The 27,537-nt window shown below is 38.9% G+C and overlaps 1 long non-coding RNA gene across 1 annotated transcript; it reads left to right on the top strand.

The window, feature by feature from the left end:
• The first annotated feature begins 1,201 nt into the window (after positions 1 to 1,201).
• LOC139190489 (uncharacterized) lies at positions 1,202 to 26,615 on the top strand. The gene is made up of 4 exons (XR_011574720.1): positions 1,202 to 1,393; positions 1,481 to 1,511; positions 25,603 to 25,877; positions 25,965 to 26,615. It is a non-coding gene; the product is annotated as an uncharacterized lncRNA (long non-coding RNA).
• Positions 26,616 to 27,537: the final 922 nt, after the last annotated feature.

The following is a 27,537-nucleotide window of genomic DNA, read 5'->3' on the forward strand; positions in this document are numbered from 1 at the left end:
TTTTATGTTAATCATGTGATTTATTGTGATGTGAATTGTATTGAAAGTTCAAACCTGCACCCTTGGTGTTATTGCTTATATTATTCACCCCGCACCACATGCTCACCTTGGATCCAAGTAGGTACATGTCATACAGACCATTAGAGGGTTCTGACATGTTGTACAGACCATGAGAGGTGGTTTCGACTTGTAGGTGATTTTAGATTATTATACAGCTGTTGATGAGAGAAGCACTAGAGCGTATTCTTACACCTTTCTTATCGTACAGACTACTTCAGGTAGTTCCGATTTATGTGCAGAGTAGCGCCGTACAGGTCACTGTGGTGACTCTGGTTGGATTGGATATTGAGCTTTAGAATTAACCGTACAAGACCAACTGCAGGGTCTCCGGCTGATTCCTTATTTCACCTGTTATAATGTTGCATCCTTATTTTGTTATTGACGCTTATAGCATGGCATACTTTCTGGTTTTTGATAAAGATTGGTGATTCGAGATATTTGAAGAATTATATGCATATTATGTTATTTTCTGGGAAAGTATACAGGTTTTACAACGAGGGGTTAGAAATGTTATTAAATGTAGTGTTTTCCAAAAGCTTTGTTTTACTGACCCACTCAATTTTGTTTTGCGTCCCTCCAGGTTCTAGTTAGCGGTGTGGTGGCTCACGAGGATTCCCACGGCATTCTGACAGACTACATAAATGTAGGACTCACCTTCAGGTGTTGTAATTTAGTAATGTTCCTACTTGACTGCACCTAGTACTTATGCTTTAAATATGTGTGTTTCACACTTAAACTTACTCTAGCATGCTAGTTGGATATTATTGCTAGTAGTTGGTTTTTATTCCTTCGTATTTCTCTTATCTTTTGCTTCCGCATCGCACTTTTGGTTAAGTCACGCTCACGTGACAGCCAGCACTCCTTGATTCTAGAATCGGGGTGTGTCAATTAGGGAATTTTAGTAATATTATAAAAAAAATTGAAATATTAGAATTTTTTTTCTAGAATATTAGAAATTTTTAGAAATGTTAGATATACTAAAAATTTGTAGGAAATATTAGATATATTAATTATTTGTAGGAAATATTATAAATTTGTAGGAAATATTAGAAATTTGTTGGAAACATTAGTAATTTTGGAGACATATTAGAATTATTTTTTGAATATATAGAATGTTTTTTTGTTTTTTTTGAAGGAATATTAGAATTTCCTGCATAAAGCACGGCATGATCAAGGTTGTTTACGACCCACGATGTATGCATTCGGACATCTATGTCGACATGTGGTTGAGTGCACATATAGAAGCCAACACCCGCACAAAGTGCCCTATGAAAACCTCTAGATGGCAGAAGCACGCCTCCGAGGTCAATGAGGGAATAATGGCACACTCTTGGTAAGTGTGTTTTTTAATTTAATATTTTTTTAATTTTACTTATTTAGTGTATTTTTAAACTAACAGTTGGTTTTTTGTCTATTTAAGGACCATTTCGAGATCGATATAGAAGAGCCAGGTATGTTTGACTACATAACCCTGTTGTGGATTTTTTTGGTTCAAGGAGGGGATGCACCAGATGCACAACTACTATCAGACTTTTGCATCTCATAATGAACCTCTGATCCATCCACCTCCTGATTATGTGGAAAGGATAGATGATTGGCATTAGCTTTGCGGTCATTTATTTTTGTGTTGTTGGACAACTTCTAGACTGAAGCAGTTCAACATGGACCTAGAGACAATGCGCCACAAAGAATAATTTAATGTTTCAGCTTTTATATCATTATAAACATTTCTGTTAGAGTGTTTTTTGGACAGCTACAAGAAACCCAACCTGGACAGACCAAAACCAAGCAAAGACTGTTATGCCGAACACTAGAGGTGGTGGTTCCCAACGTAGGTGCTCCTACGGTCAAGTTAGGCTATGTATAAAGTAGGAATGTTTAGGTTTTTATGAGTTCAAAGTGTCTAACCCTCTCTGTGAGGAGTCTAGTCTCGTATTTATAGGTCAAAAGGATCCAGCTGAGCTTTCTGACACTTCTTTGAGTTATCAAAATAGGTGGAGGTTTAGTGGCAGAACCTGTCTTGTCCGAAATGTCCTCTGTTTAGAGCAGGGACGTCCGCTTTTTATGTAGCATGTGTGTCAATCCGCCCTAACACCCTACGTGGGCGAAAGGGTTTTACCCTAATTAAACTAGAAAGTTTGCTGAGTAATAGCAGTTCGTACGGATGAAACCCTAGAGAAAGCTAGAATGTCTAGTGGCAACTGTTCAAATCAGTGGCAGCATATGCTTTCCTCTAATGATGGAGAATGTTACCCTGACTGCAAGAAAAGTCATAATGTTGGAGGATGCATGGTGCTGGCACAGGAAAATGGGGCATTTAAACTTCAAAACTTTGGAAATGTTAAAACTGAAGGAAATGGTGGTTGGACTACCTGAGTTGAAAGAACACAATGATGTATGTGCAAGTTGTGCTAGTGGAAAACAGCACAACGAAGCTTTCAGTAGATAAGTGACTTGGAGGGCTCAATATCCTCTTGAGTTAGTGCACAGTGATGTATGTGGTCCTATGTAGGTCACTTTAATGGGAGGAAATAGGTATTTTCTCACATTCATTGATGACTGAACAAGAATGTGTTGGATTTACTTTCTTACGTTCAAGTTTGAAGTATTCAATGTTTTCAAGAATTTCAAAGCAATGGTTAAACTACAATTTGGATATCAACTTAAGAAGTTGAGAAGTGACAGAGGTGGAGAATACACCTTAGGTGAATTTATGAAGTTCTGTGAAGATCATGGACTTGAAAATAGGTAACAGTTGCCTATTCCCCTTAACCAAATAGAGTTACAGAGATGAAGAATAAGACAATTGTGGAAATGGCAAAATGCATGTTACAGGAAAAGAACTAACCCTATTTTATGTGTGGTGAAGCTATCAACACTGCAGTTTATATACTGAATAGGTGTCCCACAAGAGCACTTGCAGAAAAAACTCCAATTGCAGCATTCAGTGAAAGAAAACCAGGAATTAAGCACTTGAAGGTGTTTAGTTGTGTATGCTATAGTCATATTCATAGTGACTTGAGACACAAGTTACAACAGTCATCTGTGAAAGGTATATTTGTGGGATATGGTAAGGCTGAGAAAGCTTGCAGGATTTACAACCTGTAAATCAAGAAGATTATATTGTCCAGAAGTGTAATCTTTGATGAAAATTCAAAATAGGATTGGAAAATTGAAGAAATGAGTTCAAGCAGCATCCCAGTGAATCTACAGATTGAAGATGCATATGAAAACTCGGTGACACAGTGTGATATGCAGTTAGAAGGGAGAGTTGTTGATTCACCAAAATTTCAAGATTCAGCCACTGGAATTGGTGAATCCAGTTCTGATAACTCAATATCAGTGAAGATGAAAGGCCTGAATGAAGTCTACGCTAGATGCAACATGTGCATTGTTGAGCCATAATGTTTTGAAGAAGCAAATAGGGATAAATCTTGGTCCAAAGCCATAAAGGCTAAATTGGAAATGATTGAAAAGAATCAAACATGGGAGCTGGTTGATAGAGTTAAGAAATTAGCAATTGGTGTAAAATGGGTTTTCAAACCAAATTAAACCTTGATGGTACAATTCAGAAGCATAAAGCTAAATTGGTTGTCAAAGGTTACTCATAGAAGCTTGGTATTAACTTTAATGAAACGTTTGCACCAGTTGCAAGGCTTGACACTATAAGGACTTTAATTGCCCTTGCAGCACAAAGAAAGTAAAAGCTATATCAGTTAGATGTGAAGTCTGCATTTCTAAATGGTGTACTACAAGAAGATGCATATGTTGATCAACCTGGTGGTTTTATGAAATCAGGGAATGAAGACAAGGTGTATAGATTGAAGAAAGCTCTCTATAGGCTAAAACAAGCACTTAAAACTTAGTATGATGAGATAAACACTTATCTACTAAGCTATGGTTTTCAAAGAAATCCTAGTGAAGCCACATTATACATCAAACTGAGAAATGAAGAATCACTGACTGTATCCATCTATGTGGATAATATTGTGTACATTGGAAGCTGTGTTATGCTAATTAAAAAATTCAAGCAAGATATGATGAAGAAATATGAAATGACTGATATGGGATTGCTTTATCATTTTCTTTGAATGGGAATTGTTCAAGGTGAACACAATATCTTTATAAACCAAAAGAAGTATGCACTTACTCTTCTGGATAAGTTTGGGTTGAAAGACTACAAACTAGTGAGTATCCGACTTGCTATGAATAAGAAACTAAAGAATGAAGATGGAAGTAAGCTTGCAAATGGAGTTCTCTGTAGGCAAATGGTTAATAGTCTTCTGTATTTAATAGCTACTAGACTTGATATAATGCTTGCAGCAAGTCTCATTTCAAGGTTTATGCACAATCTTACAAAGAAATACTTTGGTACAGCTAAGAGAGTACTGAGGTATATTTAGGGAACCTTGGATTATGGAATTGAGTATGTCAAAGGCAAAGAGGAATGCTAGTTGGCTACCATGGCATTGATTGGAGAGGTGATGAGAATGACTTGAAAAGCACATCTATATATGCTTTCTTTTTTGGGAGTGGCATTTTCTCTTAGACATTAGTGAAGCAACATAGTGTTGCCCTCTCCATTGCTAAATTTGAGCATGTGAGTGCATCAAAACCCACAACTCAAGCAATATGGCTCAGGGTTGTTCTTGAAGACTTTGGTAAGTTGCAAATTGGGGAAACACCATTATATGTGACAATACCTCTGCTATTACCGTGATAAGGAATCCTGTGTTTCACTAAAGATCCAAGCATATCAATAGAATATATCATTTCATTAGAGAGGCTTTGCAAAACAATGTGATTGATTTGGCATACTGCAAATTTGAAGAACAAATTGCAGAAATTTTCACTAAGGCTTTGCCTAAGGAAAGGTTTAATTACTTCATGGGAATGCTTGGTGTCAAATTAGCAACAACCTTAGAAGGGAGTGTTGCAGCATAAGGATGTTACTCATGAAGATCAAAGGAATGGACTGCATATAGTGCAGCTCGATTAGAACATCTAAATGGTGTAAACAAAGACACATGTATAAGTGAATTGTGTTTTAAATTTTACTCTTGCGGTGCACGTGATCACTCTCACATGAGTGAACTGTGTGAAATCCCAACGATATTGTTTTGTCCTTTGCTAGCATCACTCTATATGTGTGATGGTTTCCATTGTATTCAAAGCTAAGTGTGGATGAATAGAATGATATCGAGAACAACGAACTCCCCTCCATTGTTAGTCTACATTTTCTTCATTTTTCCAAAAACTCATCGTCAAAAACTCCAAATCTTACTAAGACAACAATTGAGTGATATAGTAGCACTCTTCTACTGTTACTCTTCTTTCAACTACACATTTCTTGTCCTCATTCTCTCCCGCATTTTCTTTGCGGCTCTGCATCTTAAAGAAAAAGGCTGGATTTTTCTTGTGGCGCCGACTCTCCTCCGGTCAAACTCTCAAATTCCAATCCAAGTCCAAATCTCAGGTAATTTCTACAATTTTTTTCATTGCTAGTTCTCCATTGGTTTGTACTGTTTATTGTTATTATTAAAATATTTTTGTCTCAATTTCTTGCAATCCATCTTTGTCTGAGTAGTTTAGGTACTAATTGAAATGGAACATTTTGAAAAACAATGCTTTCATTGTGGCATCAATTTATTTATTTATTTTTAATTTATATACTACAATTAGATTTGTTTTTTTTTGTTAATATCTGTAGTTAGTTTTAAGATAATAGATTAAGCAACTGTTTAAGCTGAAGGCGTCGTATTTAGTATTACATTTGCATAATATCAATTTTTTTTATGGCTTGCATTATTATTATTATTATTATTATTATTTTGTTTCAATTTGTTTATCCAATTTCGACCTTTCAATTTGGTTTTGGTTGATTCTTGCTCCCTCATAGATTTATTTATTGTGGATTTTCATGTGCAAATTATGCTAATTTGATATAAATTTTGTTTCAGATATCTATTAATGTGTTTGTTTGCAAACACGGTCTATCCTGAAAAATAAAAACTTGTAGTGCTTTAGAATGAAATACATTACGGTTTGTGTCTATATGATGAACTTAGTTACTGCTTGAACAAGGTTGTTTTCAATTTTATGTGTTTAAATTTGTTTTGTGAGCATTCTACAACAACAACAACCACCAAGTCTTATCCTACTAAATGGTGTTAACTGTATGCATCCTAAAATGTTATTGCGTTCGGTTTGGGCTAAGTCTTCCATTAGCTTCAAGTAGAGGTGACCAAACAGGTTTAGGACCTGCGGGTCGGGATGGGAACACCCAATTAGGGGCGTGTACGTGGTGGGTCTAAAACTTTAATATCATAGGGCCTAGACCAACCCCGTTTAGAACACACCAAAATGCCACATTTGAGCACCAATATCCAATATTCACCATTTCTCTCAATCCCTCCCTTATTTCTAAAACTCTATCCGTCCTTCAAACTTTTCACTTCTTTTCTCAGGGAGAGTAAATATATATATATATATATATATATATATATATATATAATACAAACTCCAAATATACAAGGAAAGCCTACAGTTTAGGAAATTAAATATCTACGCTAATTTCACTCATTGTCCTTAAATTTCTCTTGAACCCGACGCCCCAAAGGTAAATTTTAGTCTCATCCTTCTTCAATTTCGTTTCCAATGCTTAGATTAAGGAAAATTTTAAGGACAATGTCTCATGAATGTTGTTATCTATGTAGGGATATTGCAATCGAAGGGTACAAACCCCAAACCCTTTGTTTTTTTAATTTTTTTTAACAAACGATATTATTTACAAGAAGGGGGAGGGGTTGGGCTTAGCCTCACAATGAGCTAGCAATAATGTGGTTCAAATTCGCCTTTGGCGAGAATTGAACTTAAGACCTCTCACTTACAAGTGAAGAGGAATATCTTTAGAAATTTGTTGTTTGTGTAATATGTGAGTCTTGGCTCTGTTATTGAAGAAAACTAGTCCTTAACTATGTGAATCCATGATTTTATGTGCATGCATCCACAAGTCCATAAGTCTATAGGTTTGTTGAGCAGCAAGGTCCGTCATGGTGGTGTGCATCAGTGCTTGAGTACAGTGAAGTAGAGAGAGGGACGTCTAGAAAGTTTGGAGTTTTGCCTTTGTTTATGGTCCCTGCTAATGGATGGGTGGTGTTAAATCTTGCTAGGGTTGGCAACTGAGGTGGTGGTGGCTGATTTGAAGATGCGATTATGAGACAGAGCCTCATGGCTAAAGTGGTAGAGGAAGACCTATGAAGACTTAGAAAGAGACTCTAAGAAAAGACTTGGACTACATGGATCTAACGAAAGACATGACACAAAACCGAGTGCAGTAGCATTTTTGGATTCATATAGCCAACCTCACTTAGTGGGATAAGGCTTTGTTGTTGTTTCCAAGTAATATGTTTTAAAAAAAAAAAAAATGTTATTGGACCCTGGGACTCAAGTTGAACCGACCTGGTTGAAAGGGGTTGGGTTAGGTCAGGTTCCAAAACTTAGAATCTCTGTACCCACCCCGACTCACCATGTTATAGTTTAAAACGGGTCTAGTCTAGTCTCTTCAAATTTGGGTTTGGCCCGACCCGTGCCTACCCTTAGCTCCAAGTACTCATCCATATATTTTCTAATAGTCTCTTTCAAAGTCTTCCTAAGTCTTTCTCTACCCCTTTTTCCTTGAACCTCTATCTTGTAGTCACATCTTCTAATCATAGCATTTGTAGGTCCTCGGTTAATGCATCCAAACCATCTTAACCGATTTTCTCTCATCTTATCTTCAATTGCGGTGACTACTACTTTACCTTGGATATCCTCGTTCTTAATTCTATTCTTTCTCATGTGCCCAAACATCCAACGAAGCATTCTCATCTCATTCTCACTCATTTTTTGTACATGTTGCTTTTTGACTGCCTAACATTTTGTGCCATAAAGCATCGCTGACCTTATTGTTGTCTTATAAAATTTTCCCTTGAGCTTTAGTGACATACAACGATCGCATAATACACCTAATGCACTCTGCCACTTAAACCATCCAGCTTGAATTCTATGGTTGAGATCTCCATCTAATTCTCCGTTATTTTGCAAGATGGAACCAAGATAATGAAAACATTCACTCTTTGTTACTTCTTAATCTCCAATCCTCATCCCTATCTTATTTGGACCCCATTCCCATTAAACTTATAGTCAAATATACTTGTTTTTGACCTACTTAGGCTTTTAGCGTCCAACACTTCCCACCGAAGGTTAAGTTTCGCATTTACTCCCTAATGCATTTCATCTATTAGGACTATATCATTTGCAAAAAGCATACACCAAGATATATCATTTTGAATATGTCCCGTTAACTCGTCCATCACCAATACAAAAAGGTAAGGAGTTAAAGATGAGCCTTGGTGTAAGCTATGGTTATGGAAAGCTTTCAGTTTGTCCTTCAAAAGTTCTTAATGTAGTCCTTACTCCACCATACATATCCCTTATTGATTGGATATATGCTACTGGTACTCCTTTATTTTCTAGAATCCTTCAAAGAATTTCTCTTGGGACCCTATCATACGTTTTTTCCAAATATATATAAACCATGTGCAAATCCTTTTTCATATCTCTATATCGTTCCATCGATCTTCGTAAGAAATAGATTGCCTCTACTGCTGAGCGCCCTGGCATGAACCTGAATTGATTATCTGAGACTTGTGTCTCTTGCCTCAATCTATGCTTAATTACGCTCTACCATTGTCTAAAAAAATAAGCTTTGAAGTCTTAAAGACAATTTTTGAATTTATTCCATCATTTTCGAAATAAAGTCTTCAATTCAGTTTACTGCTTGGATGTTAAAATTTAGATCAAATTTAGGCTTCTTTTTTTTGTTTGTTCTTTAACACAGTGATACCTGAATTTTCTTTCTCAATTTCTGTTTAGGTGATAATGATTGGTTAGCTGGGTAATGGTAATTCTTTCTTAATTCAAAACAAATTGAGGAGAAACCAGTAGTCCTTTTATTTGGTTTGTCATGGATATGTTGGTTTGTTGCCTTTTGTGAACATCTTTATAGTTTCTGATTATGTTTTTATCTACTCGGGCTTGTTTGATTTGGATAGTCCAACAAATTATCAGTTTTGGATAGCTCACAAAATTAAACAGGATTTGCCTTCTGAGTATTTCCATTTTTCGAGTTTTGAAACTATTTGTGGCCATTGGCGGCTTAGAGAACATCTGAAGTAACACTTGGATTTAAAATAGTCTTGTTTGGGTTAATATTTAAACTTTGGACCTAAAAGAAAGAAAGCCCAGAAGAACTAAAGGAATGAGACCAAGGCCCAACACCAGGCCCATTCGTCCATCTCAAGACAATATGTTTGCTCCTCATTAATGTAAAGGCTAAGTGCTTACAAGGGAAGTGACAATCGATGGAAATCAACCTATTCTTAACCAAAAAGGAATTTTTGGAATGGCATAACATGTAAAAACAGATGATGACTCACTAAGTGTTTTCTGGCAAAGCTTGCAACAGCCAAGATAAAATGCTTATAAAAGGGAAGACAATGCCCAGAGATAAAGACGCTTAACTAATCAAACAAACAAGCATATAAACTCTGCTCTCAAGCCAGTTTGTACCTTTTAAACCTTTTTTAGCAATAGTTCCCTTAGAAAGTCATCTTTTGTCCGGTGTAAAAGCTCTGATACCTTCTCTAGATGCTGTAGTATCGATTCCCTCATGTAAACTTGTTTACCACCTATCCCTTTTAACACACAAACCTTTGTAATCACAAAGAGAATAAGCTTCAAGAAGTTCACCCGTGCCCGACAAGGTGAAATTTTGCCCGACTCTTTTTGTTTTATCTTTCAATTAGTAGATCTGGTATTATGATGTACTCTTCAATATATGACGAATCTCCCTAAAGATCTACAAGGACCAGTCTTGATGGAAAAGCTTGACTCCTTCTGAGAAATTAAGAGCAAAGGTCATAAATGAAAACCTATAGGCTACCATGGTTGCTGTATTAACAAGCATGGAGAAAATCTCTCTAGAAACTAAAGCGGAAGTAAGTAGACTATGTTCCCTAACAGGGAATCTGCAAAGAAAGCTAGATCTGGAGTACTCTACCTCATAAAATAATCGTACTAGAGAGATGATGAGAAAAGTCAGTCCTGTGATAGAGCCAGTTATTCCTCTGTTTCCTTTACTGGAGGAAAAAGGGATTAAAGGAAAAAACAAGGAAAGATCAGGAGTCATTCAGCCAGTATTGGAAGAAATTCTGGTAGCGTAGTTGCCCGGCCCTTTATTTTCACTAAACAGTAGGGGGTAAAACGGGCAAAAAAGGATGAAGTATGGGATGCCTCAGTTGATCGGGGAATCCAACGGGATAGAGGAACCTACTTAGGCAGACAAGCCTCCTCTTTATAGGCCACCACTTTTGGCCAGTAAAGGAGGAGAAGCCTAATAGAAGAAGCCCAAAGCAAGAAAGGAGATTAACTCGGGCAACGATTGTAGCCCGAAGTAGGGACTTTCACATACCCTACCTAATAATACGGCCAATCAACAACTTAGAGATGAGTTGGCTGAGTTAAGAAGGATGGTGGTGAGAAATGCTTAACCACAAGCTCGCCCACTATTTAGGGTTACCTATCAGAAGCCTTACCCGAAGTTCGTTGATGAGCAGAATCCCTTTCCTCCTAACTTCAAGATGCCCGCATTCCCAACATTAAGCGGGGAAGATAACAATGTGTCCAACCATTATGTGGCATTTGAAGATAATCCTAAGTATAAGTTAAGGTTGTTTGGGAATTCATTGATGGGGTTAGCCTCTCAGTGGTATTCTCTTTGCCTCCAAATTCTATTGCTAATTAGGGGCAAATGGAGATAGCTTTCCACGAGCAGTTTTACAGGATGGAGCCATAAATGACCATCAACGATCTAGTTGAGGTAAAGCAGTACGAGCATAAATCTATCGAAAACTTCATGATGAGGTTTAGGAAAACAAGAATGAGATGCCAGTTTCTTATCAACTATGTCCAGCTCATAGTTATTGCTCAGAAAGCCTTGAGGTTACCCTTGAGGAAGAAGTTTTATGATGTACGGTTTAATGAGTAGCAAGAACTAGTAATTGCTACCACCAAGTATGAAAAATTGCTGATCGAGGAACAGCAAGCAAAACATTCCTCCAAAGTACCCCTATTATATAAAAACAAGGTTGCCATTCATCAAATGGAGTTCGAAGGGACGGGGCCAGAAGAAAATGATGGTTATGGAAGTGATGGAATTGATATATGTGCAGCAGAGATGACCACTCCCTTCAAGCCTTTGATAGTAAAGGGATTGGTCCAGCCAGTTAAAGACCAAAAAGTGGTCATGAATGATGGTAGATTCGAACCAATGAAACCCCCCAAGTATTAAAGATATTCCTTTGATCTAACCAAGGCAACATAAATCTATGAGCTGGTTCGGGCAAGAGTCATCGTGCTCGACAGTGCTAAAAAGCTACCCAAGCCTGAAGAACTAAGAGGGAAAAAGTATTGCAAGATGCATTACACTTTCAATCACTCTATAACCAACTATGTCCAGTTTAGAGATTGGATACATGATCTCATTGTCAAAGGAAAATTGTTGCTAGAAAAACCGCATGCTAATATGATGGTTGATACTGATCATATTCCAGAGGCCCCAATAAACATGATCAACTTAACGTGGGCTGAGAAAGGGAAAGGAAAAGCTACCTTAGAGGTCAAAGTAAAACAGAGGCAAATTGACAGGCCAACTGAGGGAGCCATCAAGTTGCCCGAGAAACCCAAGGCGACCATAATCAAAAGAGTGGTATTGTCTAGTAGATGCCAATGTGAGTGTGAGCTAGAAATCCTAATGTCAGAAGCCATTATTGATCAAGAGCTGATCAAGATAAAAGAAAAAGAAGAGCAAGAGGCCTACAAAAATGTTATGTGGTAGCTGAAAGAGAGACATCTAAGAATGTTTTCCAAAGGTTGAAGGAGGAGATTCTCAACCAAAGGGCTTATCAGAAGTGTTTTGAAATTATGAAGCTTCTGAAGAGGTAGAAGACAGAGAGGCCAAGGTGCCAAGATGGGTGGATGTGAAGCCATCCCAACCAAGCTATTCCGGTGGAGATGTTAGAGTAAAAGGGAGAACCATGAATCTAGTTACAAAGAAGAATCCTGCCCGACTTGGTAAGAAATGGTATGTAGTCAGAAAGGATGGGAAACCCATTAAGAAAATGGGAGCCTCCATGATTAGAAGAGTCCAGAGGTAACATAAAGCCCACATGAACTAATTGAAGGTCCCCATTGCCTCAGAAACCTCTGAGAATGTAAAGTTTGAGAAGGTACCCAATGGGGGAAGGAATAAACTCCATTGGAAAACCAAGAAGGAGGTGGAGAAGGCTAATAGCAAGACTGAAGGGGAATGAGACCATGTGCTGCAGTGCCTCAATCCTAGGAAATACAAAATTTTGATAAGAGCTCAAGAGGATATAATAATGATACCAACCCCGAGATGGAGCCCAGAGCCAATCTATTTTGGAACTATCTTGCCCAAGAGAAGGATACCCTCACCATTGCTAGTTGATACCCTTCGGGAAGTTATGAACCAAGTGTAGAATTTTGGCATAACTCATGAGGGAGGTTTACCCGAAATAGTGCTACAAAAAAAAACACATGATTGGTTGGATGAGTTCGCAGAGCATGTCCGAGCTAAGGAAAATGACTTACTTAGACCCAACAACTTCCATGTAAACGTGACATATGTTTTATCCGCCATGTTTTGTCTCAAGCACGATCAACCTACCACGATGAAGTGTGACTACTTGGCAACAGAACCCCTGATGGCACATGTTAGTGTTGAAGAGACAGGGAAAAGGGATTCAAGCAAAACAGATGTGCCCAAACTGGCAAGGAATGAGCCCGAAATGATATATACAGATATTATGATCTTCATCCACCTGAGTTTGGCCATGGCCAACCATCTCAAACCCATATATAGTTCATTTGGAGGGAATACCCTTCAAGAGGGTCTTGATTGATGATGGAGCTGCGGCCAACATACTGCCTTACAAGCAGATAATGAGAATGTGCAGAAGCAAGGAAGATCTCATACCCACAGATCTTACAGTTCCCAGTTTCTCAAGAGCCATTACTTGGACTCATGAGATGCTACCATTAGAAGTTAACTTGGGTTCTGAACAAATCATGCTTGCCTTTTTTGTTGTGACAGTACTTCCACTTATGAAGCTTTACTGGGTAGAGATTAGATTCATTAGAGTCTCTCTGTGCCATTTACCTTACACCAACAAGTGGCTATTTAACATGAAGAAGGGGATGCAAGACCTAAATTTTGGGAGATAATAAAGGCCGAATCATAACCGTTCCTCCCTGTAACCAACGTGGCAGAAGCTCATTTCTACAATCCCAGTGTTGGGATTCTTCAATGTTCAAGAGCTGACAAGAACGGTCGCCCGACCAAGGTGACGGCCCATAAGCTTCTAGACCAAGGGTTATCTCTTACAAAGGAAGAATGGGATTTGCCTCATATCATTCGAACTCCCAACATCAGTAATGTCAGAACATAAAAGAAATGACCAAGTGGTTGCAGTCAGGTCCTTAATAAAAAGACTGTTGGTGTATGGGGAAGAGAGAAAGCAAGAGAGGGAGAGTTCAACCAAGAAAGAAAATGAATGGGAAAAAGAAGCCTCAAGCAGTAAAATAGAACATGAGTGTTTTGAGTTAGAAGTAGCCATACAAATGGTTGAGTGCTTATATAATCTGGATGGGCTAGAGGATTTGCTTGAAAATCCAGAGTTGGTTGAATTTTTGTGTGCAGAACCTGACAAGCCATCCCTAGAAGTACAAGATCCCTTGGAGACCATTGATTTGGGAACTAAGGAGGATTCGAGGCCTAGACAGATCAGGGGTTTGTTGGAAACCAAGGATCGGGCAATGATTATTAGTATTTTGCACGAATTCAAGGACTGTTTTGCTTGGCATTACACCGAATTGCCAAGTTTAGATCCAACCTTAGTAAAACATAGAATGCCTATTAAAGAGGGATTTAAACTTGTCAAGCAAGCACCACGGTGGATGTCGAAAGAGATCGAGAGGCTGGTGAAAGCTGGATTTATTAGGCCTGCCAAATATGTGGAGTGGTTGGCCAACATTGTACCTGCATTAAAAGTTATAACTAAAGCAGTTCGATGTTGTGTTGACTATAGAAACATTAATGGAGCCACGCCTAAAGATGAATATCTCATGCCCATGGCTGACTTATTCATAGATGCAGTTGCCAAACACAAAGTTCTATATTTCATGGATGGAAATGCTGGTTACAATCAGATAAAAATGACTAAAGAAGATATACATAAACAACTTTTAGGTGCCCGGGTCATGTCGAAGCATATGAGTACTTAGTAATGCCATTCGAGCTCAAAAATGTCGGTGTAACCTATCAAAAAGCAATTAATACCATTTTTCAAGACTTAATAGGCCATAGCATAGAAGTATACATTGACGACATTGTGGTGAAGTCTAAAACTGAAGAGCAGCACTTAGTAGACCTCAGGCAAGCGCTGACAAGGATGAGGATCCACAAGCTGAAAACAAGTCCTAAAGGATATGAGTTTCAGACAAAGATTGGACAAATTCAAAGAACTAAGCAAGGTGAGAAGGGTGGAGATAAATAACTATTATTAAAAATTCAGAAAATGGGATTAAAATAGAAGAAGATTTTATTTCATGAAGGGATTATAGAAATCTTTGTCTAACAACTTTACATCTTCGGCCAGAGAAACTATTCTAGAGAAGTAAGTTTGCATGATAGTAAAAATTCAGCCCGGTTCTCCTAAATACATGTTACTATTTACAAGTTGGTTCTCAAAATCATCAACCTCTTGAGAAGTTTTCTCCATTTCTTCTACTTTTTGGGAAAGATGGTGGGTAAGGGTCACTTTCTCTGCTTTGAGTGAAGATAATTGCTATTCCAAACGCTGGATCTCAGAATCGACTACTGCAATCCTTTTTTCCATCATTTACCCTTCTTCCACCAACTGTCGAAGAGTGGCTATATTCTTCACATGTTTTTCCTGAAAACACTTCACTCTATTAGACGCCCTTTCCGTATTATGATGTTGATCCCTTAATGCCTGCAAATTCTCGAAGAAACTCAGAAAAGACTCATACTAAGCCTTGGATAACAACTGAGCTTTGTATAGCTCAATAAGGGCATTCTCTGCATCATAGAGAATCTTAAGGCTGAAAGAAAATGTGAAGTCCCTTTTCATCCAATCCTTGAAGATTCGACGAGCATTTTGAAGAAGATGAGACTCAAAAGGTGTTGGAGGTGACCGCAGTTTAGTTTTGATTTGCCCGAACTTCTTTACCAGATCAGGCAAGGATGATAATGATGAAGTTGAGGGCACGATTCTTACACCTTTATTCATGGCAGTAGGGGCGGCTTCAGTTAAGAGAGTAGGATGGATTACAGGAGCAGGAGCAGGAATGAAAGTAGCTGTTATAGTTGTCTTGGCTAGCTTCTTCACAAGACTAGAAACAAAGAGCCTTGGGATCCTAGAAACCAAAGAAGGATGAGGAAGATCTCTCTTGTGCACTATGCCTGGTGGGGATTTTCCTGAGCCTTTTCCAGAACCCTGTTGCAACCAAGACAAACATCTTAAGAGAAAAGTTTACAAGTTAAAGAAGGATAAGGTAAGAAAAGTCAATATACCTGAATTAAGCCCGAAGCCTTAGAAGGAGGTGGAGTCATTTCATTTGATTGCTGGGGGAGATCATCATGGCTTACTAAAGGAGGAAAGTCAGTACCCGAACCTTTAACAGAGACCTACAAATAACAATAAATGAGATAAAGGTCAGTAATTAACCTATGAAAGAGGAGATAAATCTCAGTAATTAACCTATGCAGAAGAAAAGAAGAAAGTCTGAGTAATGATGTACCTGAGGGGGAACCTGAGGTTGGGAAGCAGGCACTTCAGAGGCTTCGGGTGCATTAATAGGAGCTATCTGAGAAGCCTGTGGATTAGTTACCTCTGAAACCACGGAGATCTCAGGGACTATAGGCTCCCCAAAGGTAGAAACCAGTGTTTAGTGAAATTTATGTGCTGGGGAAGGCTGGAAAGAATAAAGGACTATAAGTACAAAGAGAAAGGATTCTTAGCATAAGAGTGTTAAAAATAGGCACTTATTGAGCTACTGTCATCCTCCACATAATGCATCATCTTCCCAGTTGAACGATCAAACTGAAAGAGGGGAGTCACCACTAAAGGAATGGATTTTGCTTGAGAAATAGGAGCTTGCCTTGTTCGGGCTAAAGGAGAAGAAGCCTTAAGTGGAGAAATCTTTTCTGCCCAAATCTTAGTCAGGCAAAAGGTTATAAAAAAATAATAATAAAAAAAATAAAAAATAAAAAAAAGGGAAAATCCGAAGAAATGGCAAACTATACCTCCAGCTCTTTGAGATTTAAATCTCGAAGTTCATCAACCTACTAATACATTTCAGCCCCTAAAGGCTCCCCCTTGAAACAATAATAGGCTTTTTGGATGTCGGGGGTCCTAAATGCAAGCAAAGTAAAATTGTTAACTCTCAAGCGTAAAATATAAATGGAAGATTAAGGCAAGATGCACTTACTGGAGGCCTTCTGTTTCTGCCTACCCATTTTGGAAACAGTAACAGTTGAAGTATTTGAAGTAGAGGCAACTTTTGAAGACTTGGAAGTCTGAACTTTTGTACTCTTCCAGGTTGAAGTTGCTCGCTTAGGCTTGGGCTGTTTTTCAGGCTTAGAATAAGAAGTCTCCACCACAACTATCCATGCCCGCCTAGGTGCCTAGGTTTTTGCTTCGAGCTCAACCTCGATATCTGAGTCCTCAAATAGCTCAGAGACATCCCCATAAGCCCCAACATTTTTTCTTTCTGCCTCGGCTGCAACTTCTTGAAGTAAAAAGGCATATGCTGCATCTTCATCCTGCCTAACATCCATTTCTGCCTAATTGTATTGAGCTGCAAGTATAAATAAAATAAGGGAAAATGGGAAGAGAAGGATGGAATCACTAGAAATTTCATAAATCACAGAAACAAAAGATACCTATTAAAATGAGTTGGTTTTTTTGATAAATCATTTCTTTCCAATTCTCGAGCTCGCCCGAGCTGGCGTAAAATTTAAGGGAAAGTTGGTTGAAGAGACGGTCGTGCGCTTCTCGCAGATATCCTCTATATTTCTTGGCCCACTTAGCCTCCCACTAGATGGAGAAAGTATAGGTACTTTCAAAGTTAAGGGCTAAAGGCTTCCGGGCAACCTTGCTCATAACCTCGAGGCTATGTCGGGCAGCTCGGAAGGTGATTTCTTGAGGAGAATGGAGGCGGTAAGAGGTACCACAATGAACAGAGTCAAATAATGGGATTAGAACTGCTTGCCTAAAGCCTAATTGCCTACTACAGAAAATTAGATGATAAACCTCCAACCTGCGTTCATAACGATCACTACGAACTCCCCAGGCTAAGTCTCGTGGTTGAATACAGCTAATAAAGTTCTCTCTACAAAGAGAATTAGTGTCTTCTCCAAAGGCATCTTGGAAGGCTTAATCAGAAAACCAGGGATACCTCCTAAGAACAAACGATCCCCACTCCAAATCTGCCTGAGTCTTGCAGACTTTAAAGAAATAAAAGCAAGCAAACATGGAATGGTCGGTATGAGGAGCCTCGACCAGAATTCGGGCAGGGGCCACACCTTCTGGGAACTCCAAGTTAGTTGCTCAAAACTCTGGGAAATACCATTGTAACCATAATTGGACCATCCAGATTGGTTCATTAAGGTTGGTTTCAAAAGGTTAGCCCCTAGTCATTTCAAAAATAAGATGGTAGAGATGAGGGAGAAGGAATGGGCCCGTGGTGACATCGTCAAAATTATGAAGAGGTTTTACTAAAGGGATCCATTCGACCTTCACTCCCTTGGATTTATTGGGAAATACATGCTTGTTGAGCCAGTACAGAAGGAAGTACATGTGCTCTTAATCTAAGTTAGGTTTAGAAGAGTCTGCACAAAAATTCCTCTTCACAAAAAGGAAAAAAAAAACCCTTGAAAGAAATCTCATAACTCTTAAAAGTTGTAGAATTATATTCCAGTTGGAGTAAGGAAGCCGAAGCATCTGAACTCAAAACAGTTGGACGAGAAGGGGGAGCCCAGTCATGTGTCACATCCACAATTCTACCCAATGGTCTTAGCCCAAAGACTTGCGCCATATCTATGATGGTTAGAAACATAGGGCCCATCTTGAAATCAAAGGTATTGGTGCCCAAGTTCCAGAAGAGGAGAACGGTGGTCAGTAGCTCGGGCTTAGCAACCACGGTGGTCTTCGAGAGCATTATTAGTTCATAGATGCGGTTGTTCATCCATTTCCTTTTGAAGATGGGCTAGAGCTCGTTTATCCACTTAACCCAGCCTTCATCATTCATCAAAGGAAAGCCACGGCAGTGGTTTGACCACTTAAATGAGGAAATGCCCGATTCAGCCATGAACGAGTGAACCAATTGACCTTAGGCATGTTGGTCTCTACAATAATTGGAAACTAAGAAATCCATGCAAGCCCTAAGTGAGTGCACCCCCCTATTCAAAGAAAAGTTCAAAACGCCGGCCTACTCGAGGGCGATGAAGGCTGTTAAGCAAACGGTGCAAGGTGTCAATACCTTCACCAGATTTACAAGAAGATTGAGTTTGAGTGATTTTTGGGGCCATTGGTTGAGCTCGAATGAGGAATAAGAAGAATTTAAAACAAAATGAGGGAAGAAGCTGAAAACAAGAAAGGTTTCTGAAAGTTTTGGGAATTTGAAGGTTTGAAATTGTTTAAGGTATTCAACTGAGGGATTAAGAAAGGATTATTGTAACGGTCCAATAAACAAACAGTTGCATTAAATGGTACGAATCCCGAGTAAGGGCGTGCGACGGTGGTTAATGTGAAGCGGCTATTCAATCATTATTTACTCCTCGGTTTGTAGGCTCAACAACGATTGAAGGGGGCACTGTTTGGGTTAATATTTAAACTTTGGACCTAAAAGAAAGAAAAACCAGAAGAACTAAAGGAATAAGACCTTCTCGAAGCCTAGCACCAGGCCCATCCGTCCATCTCAAGACAATATGTCAACTTATCATTAATGCAAAGACTAAGTGCTTACAAGGGAAATGATAACCGATGGAAATCAACCTACTCTCAGCCCAAAAGCACTTTCTGAATGGTAGAATATGTAAAAAAAGATGATGACTCACTAAGTGCTTCCGGGCAAAGCTTGCAACAGCCAAGATAAAACGCCTATAAAAGGGAAGACAGGGCTCAGAGATAAAGACACTCAACCAATCAAACAAACAAGCATACAAACTCTGCTTTCAAGCCAGTTCGTACCTTCTAAACCCTTTTTAGCAATAGTTCCCTTAGAAAGTCATCTTTTGTCCTATGTAAAAGCTATGCTACCTTCTCTAGATGTTGTAGTATCGATTCCTTCATGTAAACTTGTTTACCACTTATCCCTTTTAACACACAAACTTCTGTAATCACAAAGAGAATAAACGGCAAGACATTCACCCTTGCCCGACAAGGTGAAATCTTGCCCAACTTTCTTTGTTTTATCTTTCAATTAGTAGAATTGGTATTATGATGTACTCTCCAATATATATTCAAGTCATTTCTAGTCATTTGATGATCAAAGGTTCCATTGGCATTCAAATCTGGTTTGTTTAGTAGTTTTACTGCTATAAAAGACTGAACGAGAACTAGACCGATGACTTAGTCAGATCTGGACTTCTAACCTTTAAAGCATACAAGATAATAAAAGTCCTTGATCTCAAGGCATAGAAAAGAACTTAATGTAGACTTAACCCATCTACGACAATCCTTTGATAACAAGAAGTCATAATAACTTGGGGCGCAAGTAATTGACTTAAACACACTTGTTCTACATCTTCCATACTGAGATGGCAGTGGCACCCTTAAGCATTTACTTTTGATTGCGAGCCTCAAGGCCTACACCTAAGGACCTACAAAGGCACTTTTCAGAACCAACTCTATCTTCTTCTTGCAACCTCTCAACAAGCAGGAGCCCAACAACCAACTAAAGTGCCAACTCCTCGGGGAGTTATGTGCTCAAGCCAGGGGCATTCCCTAAGGAAATTCCTGCCTGAACAAGTCTCATGTTCGTTATCTTTATTTGAAGAATATGTGTTGGCTCTTACTGTCTATGGTTGAAAGAAGAAAGGAGAACAATATAGAGAGTAAGAACCATTTTAGAAACCATTGATGATGTGGTGAAAATGCTGCACTTGGCTCACTCCAATCCTTTTTATGACCGAATTGAGCTCTTGTTATAATTTGCCAATATTGTGTTTGTTTTATTTTCACGTTCTTTAGTCATTGGTGTTAGATTTGTTTATCTAAGCTAGTTGTAACACTTTTAGTTTGCTTTGTTGTTTAGGAAAGTATCTTGGCCCAAAAATATAAAATATAAATTAACTAAGTTGTGACGCGTTGAAGTTTAGTAATGCCCCTGATTACAATGACCTAATTGTGCAGAATGCTCAGTGACAGTGATGGCTTATGACTGATAACATAAGGAGTTTTCATATTGAATCCCAAATTCTCGATGGAAGAAGAACCTAAATTGCAAAACTTGGAAGAAGAAGATACTAAATCACAAAGCTTGGAAAAACATAGCTTGAAAGGCTCTAAGTCTCAAAGCTTAGAAGAAAACCCTACATCACAGAGCATGGACGAAGGTATTAAAGCAGATACTGAAATAGATAAGCAAGCTCTTAATTAACTAAAATTGTAAAACTTTAGTTGTGGTTATTATGTAATTAGTTGTAGGAGCTAAGGGCATTAATGCATCAGGTCTCTAGCTATATATACTCTCTTGTATTGATGTAATTATTCAAGTAATGTGAATCATTTCTTACAAAGAGTTTTCCATTTCTTTATGGTATCAAGTTGCCTACCGCCTCACAGCTCTCATTCACCCACCGCCTCGATCCTCTTCCGCTCTTCGTCTCAATCGAATTCTTGATCGATTTCTTCCAATTTCTTGATCGATCTTTGTCTTAGATTTGTCTTAGATCTGTAATTTCCTCTGAATCATCATCTTCGATGGATTCATCGCCATTACCAAACCCTAATCTCTCTGGAAGTTCTCCCTCTCCCAATTCGTATCTCTCGCTTACGATTCAAAACATTGGAAGTATGGTCCCTATCAAGCTCAAGCGCACCAACTATCTCCCATGGCGTGCCTTGTTTGCTCATATTCTTCATCGCTACAAGCTCCTCGGTCTCATTGATGGTACTGAGCCATGTCCGACTCTTCTTCTTCCTAATCGCTCTATGAATCCAGCGTTTGAACAATGGTTTGAGAAAGATCAAAATTTGTTAATCTGGTTGAATTCGACGCTCTCTGAAGATCTCATTCCTTTCACGGTTGGAGTATCCACATCTCGAGAGCTCTGGCAAAAACTTGAACAACGTTTTGGCAGAGTCTTTGATACTCATGTTCATCAACTTCGCTCTCGTCTTCACTCTATTCAGAAAGGTCATCAATCGATCTCAGAATATCTTCAACAAATCAAGGAAATTTCTGATTCTCTCACTGTCGCTGGTGCTCCTATCTCTGATCGTGACCTCATTGCAGCGACGCTTCATGGCCAACCTGATGAATTTGAGTCGTTCACTGACTCCATCATGCTTTGATTGTCTTATACCTCTCTTAATGAATTACATGGCCTGCTACTTACTAAAGAATTATCCATGGCTCGTCGCAAGCAAACTGGTTCCTCTTCTGTCACTGAGCCATTTTAGATATTTTCTGCTCAGTCTTAGACCTCATTGTTGCCTACGCCTGCATATCATCCACCACTCCAAAATTCATTCCGTTACAACTCTAATCGTGGGAGGCATAATCGCACCTTTAACAGAGGCAATCGCAATCGCAATACCAATTGTGGTTTTTTTAATGGCAATCATCGTGGTTCTTAGAATCATTCTCAAATCTCCAAATCCAATTATCAAGGCTTTTCCTCTTTGTCTGGCACCAAGACTCCATGTCAAATTTGTGGTTCCACTAGCCACGAAGCTATTGACTGTTTTGATAGGATGAATCCTGACATCTTTGGAAGAGTACCACTAGCCAAACTTGCTGCTTTATGTGCTCATTATTCTTCCAAACCCTCTCCCTCTTGGCTATTGGACTCAGGAGCTACATCACACATTACCAATGATATTGCAAATCTTTCTGTCTCCTCTCCCTACACCGGTGAAGACAAAGTCTACATAGGCAATGGTAAAGCTTTGTGCATTAAAAGTATTGGTTCCTCATATTTACATACTCCTCATATTGCCTTCACGTTGCGTAATGTCCTACATGTTCCACATATGAAGCACAATTTACTGTCTACTTATCAATTTCTCAAAGACAATGATTGTTCTATAACTCTTGACCCTGATGGATCTACTGTAAAGGATCGTGCTTTGGGGAAGACGTTTTTGCGGGGCTGAGTTGAAGATGGGTTTTATCCCTTGCACGGTTTCAATAACATTGTCATTCCATCACCATCAGCTTTCATTAGTGTCAAAGCTCCTGTGAAGATTTGGCATCACAGATTGGGTCATCCATCTTCTTCACTGTTTCGAAAGGTTTTATCCAGGAATAATCTTACTATACAAGGCAAGACCACTGTTGATTTCTTCTGTTCAAATTGCGCTCTTGCTAAAAACCGTAAACTTCCATTTGGCTCTGCAAGTTCTACTACAAGTCATAGTCTTCAACTACTTCACTATGATCTTTGGAGTCCTACGTCTGTTCTCTCACCTAGTGGTTTTAAGTACTACATGTTGTTAGTTGATAACTATAGTCGCTATAGTTGGTTGTTTCCTTTAAAGGCCAAATCTGATGCCTATTTTACTTTTGTTGTATTCAAGCAGTATGTAGAGACCTTACTTGGCAATAAAATCAAAATTGTACACTCCGATTCAGGGGGTGAATTTACTAGTACTCTTTTTCAGTCATTTCTTCATTCTCATGGTATTGTACACCAATTAAGTTGTCCCCATACCCCTAAACAGAATGGTTGTGCAGAAAGGAAGCATCAACACATTGTGGAGACTGCTTGCACTTTACTTGTTGCTTCTAATGTACCTCATCTCTATTGGATGGAGGCATTCTCCACATCTATGTATCTTATCAATAGGTTACCATTATCTGGACTATCTCAATCTCCTTGGGAGCTACTTTTTCACAAACCCCCTGATTACTCCAGATTGAAGGTATTTGGTTGCAGTTGTTTCCCATGGCTTAAGCCTTATGTTACTTCCAAGTTGGATCCTAAAAGCAAAAGTTGCATTTTTTTGGGGTATAGTTTACAACACAAAGGCTACAGGTGTCTTGAACCTCAAACTGGGCGCGTATATATCTCTCGACATGTGCAGTTTGATGAAACTGCATATCCATTTCATACTATCTCTCAACCAGCTGCTGCAGTCCAAGACTCTAATTCACCTTCTATGGATTTACATTTCTCTGTTCCACATCCGAGAATCTCCTCAGACTCTCCATCTTCAGGAACCATCATTGACACATCACTCAATCATGATTCTTCTGATCTTACTAGAGCAGCATTGAATCCTGCATCTTCCAGTCTTTCATCCTCTCACGCACCTCCTAGTAACATTCATCCCATGGTGACTCGTTCCAAAGCTGGCATCTATAAGCCTAAAGTTTATGCAGCTACCAAGCATCCCCTTCCATTAGATATTGATGTTTTCCCCACTACATATCTACAAGCATCTAAACATGTTCATTGGCGATCTGCTATGCAAGATGAATTTAATGCCTTGCAATCTACAGGCACTTAGATCTTAGTACCTCCCTCTCATACTCAAAATGTTGTCGGTTGCAAGTGGGTTTTTCGAGTTAAGAAGAAGTCTGATGGTACTGTTAAAAGATTTAAAGCACGCTTGGTTGCTAAGGGGTTTCACCAACAGGAAGGCATTGATTTTCAAGAGACATTTAGTCCCGTGGCTAAACCAGTCACCATTCGAGTCCTTTTATCACTCGCAGTACAATTTAATTGGTTTTTGAACCAATTAGACATCAGTAACGCTTTTCTTCATGAGGATTTAAAGGAATCTGTCTACATGCAGCAACCTCCTGGCTTCATTGATCCTAGCAAGCCTCACCATGTCTGTCAATTGCACAAATCTCTGTATGGCCTCAAACAGGCACCCCGTGCTTGGTTTGACAAACTTTTTCAAGCTCTCTTTCAATTTGGATTTGTGCAATCCTCTTCCGATGCTTCATTATTTGTTCTTAAAGGTCCATCTCCAGTCATTGTTCTTGTTTATTTCGATGAAATCTTAGTAACTGGCCCTAGTTCCTCTCAGTGTAATCAGTTTATTCAAAAGCTCAGTACTATTTTCCCTGTTAAAGATCTCAGTCCATTGCACTATTTTCTGGGATTAGGAGTTCATCGGTCTGCTGAAGGTCTCTTTCTTCACCAAACAAAATATCTACTAGATCTTCTGAGAAAAACTAAGATGGATGGTGCTAAGCCTTGCTGTACTCCTCTTGGTTCCATAAAACTTAATCCCACGGGTCTCTTCTTTCCAATCTTACTGAGTACAGATCTATTGTTGGTGGTTTGCAATACTTAACCTGGACCCGTCTTGACCTCTCATTTGCAGTAAATCAAATCTGCCAGTTCATGCATGCTCCTCGAGAACAACATTTGCAGGCTGCAAAACGCGTTCTTCATTATCTTAAAGGCACCATATCTGAAGGCATTTGGCTCAAAAAGGGTTCTCTCAATCTTACTGCTTTCTCAGATGCAGACTAGGTAGGATGTTCATTTGATCGACGTTCCACCAGTGGTTATTGTGTCTTTTGGGGTTCCAATCTTATTAGTTGGAGTGCAAAGAAACAATCTACAGCACGCTCATCTACTGAAGCTGAATACCGGTCTCTTGCCCACACTGCTGCAGAAATTACATGGATCTGTAAAATTTTCCGTGATCTTGACTTCTCTCTTTCACAAGTTCCAAATCTGTGGTGTGACAATATTTATGCAATCTCCCTAGCTTCTATTCCAGTGTTTCATGCCAGAACCAAACAAATTGAAATCGACTATCACTACATTCGTGAATTAGTCATGGCTAAGCTCCTCACAGTTCAGTTTGTCTGTAGTCATGATCAATTGGCTGACATTCATACCAAGTCTCTGTCCAAAAGCCGGTTCAGTTATCTCAAATCCAAGCTTCCACTTGGTTCACTGGTTGATCCCAAGCTCAGCTTGAGGGGGTGTATTAAAGCAGATACTGAAATAGATAAGCAAGCTATTAGTTAGCTAAAATTGTAAAACTTTAGTTGTGGTTATTGTGTAATTAGTTGTAGGAGCTAAGGGCATTAAGGGCATTAATGCATCAGGTCTCTAGCTATATATACTCTCTTGTACTGATGTAATTATTCAAGTAATGTGAATCATTTCTTACAAAGAGTTTTCTGTTTCTTTAGAAGGAGACCCTGAATCACGAAGCTTGAAAGCAGACTCTAATTCGCAGACCATGGAAGAAGCAGACTCTAAATCACAGAGCTTGAAAGAAGACCATAAATCACTAAGCTTGGAAGAAAACCATAAATCACTGAGCTTGGAAGAAGAGCCTAAATCACTGAGCTTAGAAGGACGGGATAAAATTGCATTCTCCGGATTCAATGAAAATTCGTTGCAATTCCTAGATTCAATAGACTGGTATTTAACCCTATCGGATTCACTGTCCCGGACAGTCCGACAGGTAAAATAGATTAAATCCTACTATTTCTATTTGTGTACCTTTGATTTGAATTGTTATAGTAACAGGGAATTGGGATACCACTAACAGGGGTGGTTGCAATTAGCAAGTGCTCAACATTCTATGGGTGCGTCACACGTTAGCAGTGCTTTGTTGGACCTGAAATCTCACAATGCAAGTACATTTCTGCAAGTAACCCAGCAATCTAATCGTGGAGCAGAGCAAATTCATCGTTTTACATTGCGCAAATGGGCATCCTCCAACAACGAAGATGGATCTCCACTTATGAATATGAGTCCGTAGATACCACAACGAAAGGACAAGGATGGATCTCCACCTCCATTTAAAGCTGAACCAGCATCAACTTCAGAAGGAGCGGACTAAGTCACTGTTGATGTTTGACTGTTTGGTTTCACCAAAGCTACGGGCTGCACAACTCTCATTTGAATCTGCACTTGACGTACTTGTAGAGATTGCCAACATGCTTCGTTGACGCTTTCCACGTTTGATAAGGTCAAGGAAGAATTGGAAGCTACTAAAGCCGAATGATGGGCGTTAGTTAACTGAAGCTCTTAATTTCTTTCATTCATGAACTTAAGGTTTTACCCCTTAATTATATTTTTTGAATTCAGGTGCACGGATTACGTGATGAAAAATTGATGATTGTTCACCATGTAATGTGATGATCGTTGGATGACGATTCCTGCTAATGATAATGCTAGAGTACGGAAATTATGTTAATACTCTCTTCCTTCCAAGGTGTTGCTTTGTTGCAGTTTGGTATTAAATTTAATTGGGCAGGTTGGTCCCGGTTGGGCTTCAATCATCGGCCGACTTAGTGGGCTCGAGTCTACATTTTCATAATCTATTTCCAGTTGGGCAAACATGTAACTCGACCCACCCAACCTGCATAATAAAGGAATGGGTGTGTCTATTTATTAGCCGAACTGGAAATGGGTTTTGAAAATGTGGACCCAAGTCCATTGGGTTGAAACCCAACTTGGGCTGACTCTGTCAATGCCCTACTTAAGAGATTCTGGCACAAAAATTGCAATATAACGAGTCTTTTACAACAAGCAACGCCGACTCTGAAGTAGACATAGAAGGAATCAAGTGTCCATGCCCATGCCTTCGACATCATTAGTGACGCTACCAAAACCAACAAAGCAGGCATAGGAATCGATAATGAAAACTCAAGGAAGTATATAAAAGCCACATAATGACTTTATATCCATTTTTTACGTAGTGACTGTAATCTATCCACAATTACTACAAATGCATTTTCATCTATCCCCACATAATGTACAAAACTAAACAGTTCTTCAATTCAATTTACAGAGAACATTAATTAATGAATCACAAAAAATCCAGAGAAAAGTACTACTTTGCAGATTCTAGAATTTCTTTGTTTTCTACATTTCAGCTCAAGAGACTAAGAAGCAGGTGGCATTTTACCGTAGTGACAAAACTCAATCATATTTATGCATGTTTTTGGAGTGTTTTGACATGAGTTTCTAGCCTGCATCTTTTGAGTTTCATCAAATTACGTTATTAATTTTCACAGATGCTAGTGAATTGCTTTGGAACAAATCAGACGTTTGGGTTCGGTATATACCAAACTTGTATCAGATTAATTTCTAGACCTATAATGATATGAATTTAA

This window comes from Malus domestica, chromosome 02 (genome assembly GCF_042453785.1).
Source record: "Malus domestica chromosome 02, GDT2T_hap1".
Lineage (NCBI taxonomy): Eukaryota > Viridiplantae > Streptophyta > Magnoliopsida > Rosales > Rosaceae > Malus > Malus domestica.